The sequence below is a fragment of the Macrotis lagotis genome, chromosome 5 (genome assembly GCF_037893015.1).
Source record: "Macrotis lagotis isolate mMagLag1 chromosome 5, bilby.v1.9.chrom.fasta, whole genome shotgun sequence".
Lineage (NCBI taxonomy): Eukaryota > Metazoa > Chordata > Mammalia > Peramelemorphia > Peramelidae > Macrotis > Macrotis lagotis.
Window position 1 is genome coordinate 66,817,062 of NC_133662.1, and position 9,802 is coordinate 66,826,863.

Consider the following 9,802-nt stretch of genomic DNA (forward strand, 5'->3'; position numbering starts at 1 on the left):
CCAGGTAGTACTGTTGTTTGTCCTTCATTCTTGAAGAGGACCATGGCAACAGAAATGTGAAACCATGAATTACAAGTGGTTTGGATTCACATTGGACAGGGCTATGCTAAGTCGCCAGCTTCACTCTCTGCTCTGGAGCCTAAATAGTAAGATTAATACTCAGATTCTCTGACTCTAGTGCTAGTGCTGTTTTTACTATGCTATGCAGTGTCCAATGGGTAATTAATTATAATTGCAGAGTAGTCTTTTAGAATGATTTAATTTGCAAGAATTTCCACTTAGGATACACAAATACACAAGTAAATATGCATATGTATAGAATTATACAAATATAATTGGATAATAGTGTTCCTACTCCCAAGGATTTGTATTTTTTTAGAAGGACAAAACATGAACAGAAACTGGACTTGGAAAAGGAGGGAAAAGTGTATCAAAAGCTAGGGAAGTCCTGTTCTCTGCGCTTTGGCCAGGCGCCTCGGGGGCGTCTGGGCCGGACCCCTGGGGCTCGGCGCCCCCCAAGAGGATGCTCACCCTCTAGGCCCAAGGCACTAGACATGTTGCTTCTGTCAGCTCCGGAGCCGCTCATTTCCTTCCGTCTCCAGAGTGGGACCCCCACCTGGACCCCCAAACCCACCTTCATGTAACCCCGACACCGATCCCCGCCGCCGCCTTCCGCTGGCTGAACCCCGACCCCTACCCTCGTCGGTCTGCACCCCGACACCCGCCCCGGCCCGGGTTTCTGCGGGTGGAACCCCCGCGGGCTGCTCGCGGCCTGGGGCCCCCCGGGCCCCCCGGGCGCTCCGGGGGCAGCAGGGCCGGGGCCGCCCTCGGGCGCCCGGGCCAGGCCGGGCTGAGCGGTGCCAGGGCCCCGGGGGCCGGGCCGGGCCGGGCCGGGGCCGGGGGAGGGGGGACCTTTGTTCCGCGGGGCCCACGCTCGCGCCCCGGGGCCGGAAAGGCGGTGGCACGCGGGCGCCGGCTAAAGGCCGAGGCGGCGCGGCGGGGCCGCAGTGCGCGGGCAGCGGGGCGGGCAGCGGGGCAGCGGGGCAGCGGGGCCGGCCAGGGCGGGGGCCTCGGATCCTCGGCGGCCGCTCGCGGGGCAGCGGGGCCGGCGGACCGGACCGGACCGGACCGGTGGGCTTTAAGCGCGGCCGACACCGCCCCGCCGGGGCTTTAATCGTCGCGGGCGGAGGAGCCGCGCCGGGCCGAGACCATGTCTGCCGCAAATCCTGAGACCCCAAACTCAACCATCTCAAGAGAAGCCAGCACCCAATCATCATCAGGCACAGCCAGCCAAGGATATGTTTTACCCGAAGGCAAAATCATGCCAAACACTGTCTTTGTTGGTGGAATTGATGTTAGGATGGATGAAACAGAAATTAGAAGCTTCTTTGCTAGATTTAGTTCGGTGAAAGAAGTGAAGATAATCACCGATCGAACCGGTGTGTCCAAAGGCTATGGATTTGTTTCGTTTTATAATGATGTGGATGTACAGAAAATAGTGGAATCACAGATAAATTTCCATGGTAAAAAGTTGAAACTGGGACCAGCAATCAGGAAACAAAATTTATGTGCCTATCACGTGCAGCCACGTCCTTTGGTTTTTAACCCTCCTCCAGCACCACAGTTTCATAGTGTCTGGAGTAATCCAAACACAGAGACATATATGCAGCCTCCAGCTATGATGAACCCCATCACTCAGTATATTCAGGCATATCCTCCTTACCCCAACTCACCAGTCCAGCTCATCACTGGACATCAGCTACCTATATATAACTATCAGGTACCTCCACAATGGCCTGCTGGGGAACAGAGGAGTTATGTCATACCTCCGGCTTATACAGCTGTGAATTATCACTGCAGTGAAGTGGACCCAGGAACTGAAGTCCTGCAGACAGAGTGCTCCCTCCACGAGGTCACACAGTCTTCTGGGAATGGCCAAAGAAATTGGTGGACCAAAGCATACAGACAGTGGTATCCTGTTTAATCCAGAGACAAGACTGAGAAATGCTCTTGTCACCCAAGATGACTACTTCAAGGTTATATCAATAATAGGAATTATTCACTGAAGTAAATGGAATATGTATATTTCTTCCAGGACAAAAGAGTACATCACTTTAGAAGAAGTAGGGCTGTGCTTAAATCCGTTTGAATCCTCTCTGCTGAAGCTTCCAGTATTGTGGACAGTAGTTACTGTTTTTGAGTATTACAAAGATACAGAGAGTTCCTGTTTTCCACTATTATGGAAAGTTAATTCTGAATTTTTTGACAACTTATTGCAAGACTTTCTGTGCAAGTTGTGTTAATTTTCTTAGTATGTTGTGTTTATTTTTCATTAAAACTATCCTACTTTGGATATTCACTTAGTAATTGGTTCTGTATTGAGTTCACAGTTGAAAGGGAAAAGCAGTTAAAGTGGACAGGTATAACTTTAGGGTTTACATGTTAGTGCTTCAACTGGAACTGAAATGTTTTTGAGACTTTAAAGGCAAATGTTGGTTTTCAAAATTTTGCTTTATAGAAACTTAGTGTTTTGAAAAGGTCAGAATTTTGACAGTTTGACTGTTCTTAGCATTTAATCTCCAACAAATATTTCTTCAGCAGTACGATATTTACCATATAAATGTTTGTGTTTTATTATTTAATTCTAGAAATTTACCACAGAAGCAGACTTTTTAAAACTTCATTTTTAATCAGTGGAATCAAATATATAAAGTTGTAGCTTAATTGAAGACTTCCAATTCTAAACCCAGTATTAATATGGCAGATTCTCTACAGACAATCCAATCATTGGGTGTTACGTTTATTCAATTTTGCTTACAAAGTACTTGGAGTCCAACAATAGATAATTGATTGGGATGACAATTAGGGTAATTCAAATTCTGGATGTAATTTTAAAAACTGATACTAACCAAACCTTACTAGATACATAAGCTTCTCAGTGGGTTACTTTTCTTTTTCTTTACTTTTTTCCTTTTCCTTTTTATTTTGTGTTTTTTTACTGCTAAAACTTCAATAGCTATATCTAAATTGTGCAAAATATTGGCATTAAAAAGGATGCTGAAGCTTTTTTTATGTCACTTAAAGGTTAATCAGAGTATCTGAAAGAAATTGCTTTTATAAAAAAACTAATTTTAGTTATTTGTCATGGAACAAATAAATTTTATTTTTGTTTGTTAAAAAAACTAGGGAAGTGAAACACTATTATGAGTGAGTTGAGCTAAAAGTGAAAGTAAAGTGAGCAGCATGGCTTGGCCTCCTTCAAGAAATAGAGATCTTAAGAATATGATTTCTCTTTCATCACACTCAATTTGGATCAATGTACAACATGGAAACAAAGTAAAGACTGACAGATTGCTTTCAATGGGGGGGATGGGGGAGGGAAGTAAGATGGGGGGGGGAAATTGTAAAACTCAAATAATATCTTTAATAAAAATAAATTTAAAAGAAAGAAATAGAAAAAATAGTGATCTTGACCAGAGGTTAAAAAAGTAGGCCTCAGGGCGGAATCATCAGAATGGACATGGCAGCTGCTGGGGGTCAGAACTGTGAACAGATTATGTTGAATAGGGAGTACAGTGAATAGTATGATTAAAAGCCTAATGCTCAATCTTTATTCATTTCCTAATAGAACAAATCAGTTATTTTTGTTTTGTTTTGTTTTTAAAATGTAAAAATAAACAACGTGATGCCATTTATTACAACCAAACCTTATCGTAAACATCCAAGGTTCTATTTTTGTAAAGTAATAGCATATTTCAAATTATTTCCTAGAATCTCAGGGATATTTCCATGGGGAAAATGTACTTTATGGTGATTTTATGATCCATTAATAGAAAGCTCTCAGTCTGTATTTTTATGTATATGTTTTGGAAAAAAATTTTTCTCAGATTAAAGACCCTCCAGAAAGTTACATTGTTATGTTTGATGTATTCACACATATACATTTATATATATATATATATATGCATATGCATTTATCTGCCAACATCTTTATATAACTGCACAGAGTAATTATTACTAAACTGATTTTAAGAACTTGGAGGCCCAATTTATTTACATGAATTTCTGCTTGGGTATGAGGTTTTATACATACATACATACATAAAAACATACATATCTATATCTATCTATCTATCTATTATATATATATATATATATATATATATATATATATATATATATATATATATATATATATATTACATTTCCATGTTAAATTTGAAAAGCCTGTAAAGGTCCTCAGTAAAACTCTAGAGCCCATAAAGATATTTACCAACAAAACTTAACAATGTATATGCAAAGTTGAGGATCCTTAATGTTTTATAATCTGAGAAGAGTGATAGTAGATAGATAGTCGAGACTGATTTTTATGAATTTTATGGATGGAGACTGAGGAGTTATAAAGTCATCAGAACAAACATTTACAGAGAAAATATCTCCCTTCTGTATTTTCACATCCAACCAAATTCCATATTTCTAAATAAATGTCCATTCCCCCTCACATATATTAAATAAAATTGCAGCAGCTCTGTGGAATGAATCAATGAACTGAAAACTATTTATTAAGCAATTTCCATTTCCCAAGTAGTCTGCTAGTTGCTTTTTGGAATATGAGAAGAATGAGACTATGAGAATCCAGAAAGGAGCAGCAGTAAGGAGTGCTGAATTGCTTTTCAGAATTTTAACTATTTGTGAGGATTTAAAAAAAGGAGTTTCATTTTGTAAAGTAATGGTTGTTTACAATGGATTATTAATTATTACTATTTTTAAGAATTGTCATTACTGCTTGGGTCAAGCTCATGTAAGATGTAACCATGTTTGCTCAATTGATTCCTTATCCCTTCCAGGATCAATTACAAAATCTTCTGGTGAATTATAAAGCTCTTTCCAACCTGGTCTCTTTCAATATTTCTTCTATTTTTATAAATACTTCTATATTTTTTGCTATTCCTCCTTCTTGTTATACCTTGAACACAACATTATTCCTTACTATTCATTTTTACTTCCAGGACTCCCTACCTGGAAATTTTTCTTTCATTTGCTTCTATTTCCTGGTTTGCTTGGTTTCTTTCAAGATTTAAATTCCGCCTTCTTTTAGAAACCATCCTAGTCTTCTCTCTACTCACTTTCCTTCACTATTAATGCAATTTTCTGAGATTGCCTTCTATTTACACATCTACTTCTTCAGCTGTTGTGTGTATAATTCATCACATGTTGATTTCCCCATATAGATGCAAACTCCTTGAGGACAGATACAATGAAAGCTTTTACCTTTCTTTGAGTTCCTAGTATGTAGTACAGTGTCTGAACCAGAGCAAGTGCTTCATACATATTTGTTGATCATCAATTGACCAATTTGACTGATATTTGTTTTTCCTTTAGCTCATGTCAGAACCTTATTCTCTCAAAATATTGTTTTTTCCAGTCCTGGAGTGATGCTAATATGATTAATATAAAATAAGCCACTCCCCATCTCCTTATCAGAAAACATCAGACTTCTCAAGCATAAACTCACAATGGAAATGATGACATGTTAAAAATATGGATTCCAATTATGAAAATAAAATGTGGATTCTGATCTCTAGGTTTTCTTTTCTTCCTTTCTTTGCTCTTGAGAAATAATTCAGTTCTGATATGCTGGACACAAAGATTGGGGGCAGCCACTTCACCAGGGAAGCTACTGTCTTAGACAAGAAAAGTAATACTACCCTCCCAAAGTAGAAATTGACTGAAAAAGTGTGGCAGAAGCTATACAAACTCCTTTCAAAGTCTGACAGTAGCACAGCTTGTTGCACTGGAGTGAGAGAGAATGGCAGATACTTTGACTCTTGCTCAGTTAATGAGAAGATAGGAAGGTTAATGCAACTTTTTGTACCCTTCCTAGTTTCCCTTTCTTGCAGTTTTAACTTCGAACTGGGACTCCAATCAAGCAAGGTATCCCTCTCACCTTTTCCACTTCCTTTGGATAATAGGGGAAATAATTTTAGAACTATCACTCTAACATCCAGGAAAGGAAAAAAAAAACATGGAAATGGCTAATGGGGAACATGGTCAGAGGCTGCCCCCAATATTTATGTCCAAATGACAGAACTGAAGTGACTCTCAAGAGCAAAGAAAAGTAAAGGAGAAAAGAAAACCTAGAGTTCAGAATCGACATTTTATTTTCATACTTTTTAAATCCACTTTTTCATTTTCACTGGGGACTCATGCTTAAGAAAAGTCTGATGTTTTCTGATAAGGAGCTGTGGAGTGGTGGAAATTATATTAATCAAATTACCATACTTCTAGGCCTGAAAAAATAACATTTTGAGAGAAATAAGGTCATTACATGAATTGAAAGAAAGATAAGCATCAATCATATTGGTCAATAGATGATCAAAAAACATGTATTTGCTCTGGTATAGGCACTGTGCTATATGCTATAACTCTTCCAAGACAAAATGCTGACAACTATTTTATTGTATTTTCTCAAGTTGTGTTTCTGTCTTCTGATTAACAAAGTCCTGTGAATGTCCCGTGAATCCCTTCCCCAAAATAACTTCAAGGGGCATGAAAGAGTTCAGACTGGATATAACTTCTGTACCATATTGTTTCTTCTAAGTTCTTCATGGCAAAAATCTAAATAAAATATTTTATTTGCATGTATTCCACCCATTGGCAATATTTTAATTTCTCGACTCCAAATCCTCCTCCATTTCATCTGACACTACTTCCTTTTCTAGCACAATATTCTGAAGAATTAACTAGATGTTTACTGATGACCATAAGAGATGGACAACAAGTTTATAGGTATAATCACACACAGAAATATATATATATATATATATATATATATATAGATATATAGATAGATAGATAGATAGATAGATATAGATATGTAGATATGTATATAGTGGTTGTTATTTCTCAGATATGTTACAAATTTATGGTAATGAATGCTAGGAGAATGCCAGCAGGCATTCTTTTTTGTAAAACAAAAATCAGTTTTTCTCTAGTGAAATAAAACACATATAAACTGATCATTCCATTCTGGCATTACTGATTAGAACAGTTATGTTTGCTTTCTTTTATGAATTCTTCCTCTGCTTAGTAGAAGTATGAATGTGGGTGCTGAGGTTCTGATAGATTGTACATTTGACTTATACAGAACATCTGAGACATACTCCCCAGATTGTTAAAAATTTGCTTTCTGAAAAAAGAAAATTAGGAAAGATTTATGATTTCCATGTTGTTAGACACTGAGATAAGTCCTTCTTCTGGTATGTCCTATGTACTCACAGAAGATTGATCTAAGAAATCTCAGTAATTTTTAAAAGAAATGTAGAAAGTTTTTCATTGTTTCTTCTGGTTACCTTTTCATACATAAAGTCTATAGAAATATACTATATATTAATAGAAAAGGACCTTATAAGTCACTTATGGAAAACTGCTTATTTTATAAATTAGGAAGCTCAAAACCAAATGGTAAAAATCAGTCAACCAACAAGAAATTATTAAATGCTTAACATGTACCCAGCACTGTGGGAAGCATTCTATATAAAAGGGCTACATAAAGGTGAAACATAGTTTACTACACAAGGGGAGCTAAAACTCATTTTTTTTTTTCTGAGACCCAGGCTAGTGGCACATAAGAGAAAGACGGTCTGTTTTGGAAACTGAATTCCCAAATAAGACTATACGAATTTCACCAAATGATCATGTTCCCCAGGGTAGACTTTGATGCATTTGCAATGTCACATGACAGACTGAACAATAAAGTTTCAAGGAGGGATGTGCTAATAAATGAGAAATGATCAAGTTCAAAGCAGGGGGCTATGACATTCAGAGAGAAATATAATAACTTGGATGAGGACATGCTGAATCTACTTTGTGGTTTGACCTTTGGTGTCTTCCTTTCACCCAACTCTCATCTATGACTCTAAGAAGCTTTAGCATGCAAAACAGAGACATCCTGGTAAAACTATCTCAGCAGACAGACTAAACCAGGTCAAGGATAATTGTAATGTATACATTCCTAGAGAAGAATAACAACAATTAAGTTAAACTTAAACATTCTTAAAGGAACTAGGGATAAGAAAAATAGTAAATAGAGATGCTATGAATCTGATAACAAGCTTCTTAGGTCTCTGGTTCCTGAGAAGCAGCTCTCTATACCGATTTAGTTGACATGATTCCATTTGAACTTTTGCTGATTCTTCTTGGAGAATGATGTGGAGTTTTTTTTTTAATGTGCATGAAACCTAACACACCCAATGATGCTTCTCCATATACTTCTCTAACATCCTGCCTAATACACTGATCAGTCAACACAAAGAGTTGGGAAGAACGGACTTTTCTCTCTTGACTAGAAGGAGAAGAATAAGGAAACAAGCATTTATTAACTACTGAGGCATTGTTTTTTACAAATATTATCAGACTTAATCTTCATAGCATTCCTGGGAAGTAGATGGTTCTATTATCCCTGCTTTATAGTTGAGGAAAAAGCAGGAAAAAAAATTAAGGCAGTTGAGTGACTAGACATTTTCTAAGACAGAATTGAATTTTAGTGTTCCTGATTCCAGGCCTATTGCTCTATCCACCATGTTGCCTTGATGTGAGAAGGAGTATGAGATATGGGAATAGTTCGTTTCAATAATTGGATTATATGACTGTTTACTATTTGACTTTAATTCTCTTTACATTCTATTTACCTATAAATAAACATCTCTTTGAATAACTAAACTTCATGATTAATTTTGTTTAGCCAAGGATGTGGGTGAAAAAAATCCAGTGACAAATGGGACTTCTGAATTGTGGCTTTGAATTTATTTATAAATCAAGTAAGTTCTACAGTCTTGAATTTGACAATGGAGCTCTAACACTGGACATGTTTCCTTCCTAAAATTGAACTCCTTTCACTTTTAAGAACAGTTCAGGGCTGGTCCAAGGTAGTAAGTTATCTCAACTGATTGTTCACAGTCAGTTACAGATCAATGATCTCCTTGTTCTCTCTTTCCCTCCCTTTTCACTACTGCACTCAACTAAAAAAAAAAAAAAAGAACAGTTCAGTATTGTGTGTGCATATGTATAAGAATGTGTGATGAAATATTACACAAAAATAAACTATATATCTCACTAATTGTATTACATTTAATAAGAACAAAATGAGATACTAGTATAAGGGAATGGCCTTTGACAAATTCATTTGTCTGGGATCTAAATGCTTATGAGAACAAACATTAACTTAATTGTTTTACTTTGACAATTGTTTGCAAATTTGTTTGGAATTCTCAGAACAGATAATGAACCTGAATATGACTCCAGTTCTGAGATAGCATTTTCTCATCTGAATGTGAAAAACTGTAGAATTGTGGAGTAAAAAAGAGAATATAATATGCTTCACAAATATATTTTAAAAGAGGTGAAAAATAAGAAAACACAATTTATATTATGAAACAAAACTTAATGACAGGAGATGAAAATTTGGTTATTAGCCACAATTTAGGTAGAGGACTAGATTGGAAGCAAAGGGTTAGCAGTCCAATACAGTAACATTGACTAATTTAGTTGAGGGCTTGTGCATGATCAGGTGTTAAGCACAATATGGATTAACTCAGTTAAATAGATTAAGTGTCTATTAGAGGTTATATCTTACTCATCAAGGAACTTTTAGGGATGTTTCTTAAGACAAAAAAGGATACTGAAATTCACAATTTCAATAAGTCACTCCAAGCACATAGATTTTCCATATCATGCTTTCTTTGCTAAGTATCTATAAGTATGTTACTTTCCACTGTTCCCCAAGGAAATAAAATTCATTAGT

At 37.1% G+C, this 9,802-nt stretch overlaps 1 pseudogene; it reads left to right on the top strand.

Annotated features, from left to right (window-relative positions):
• The first annotated feature begins 1,191 nt into the window (after nucleotides 1–1,191).
• Nucleotides 1,192–2,199, top strand: LOC141489733 (deleted in azoospermia-like; annotated as a pseudogene).
• Nucleotides 2,200–9,802: the final 7,603 nt, after the last annotated feature.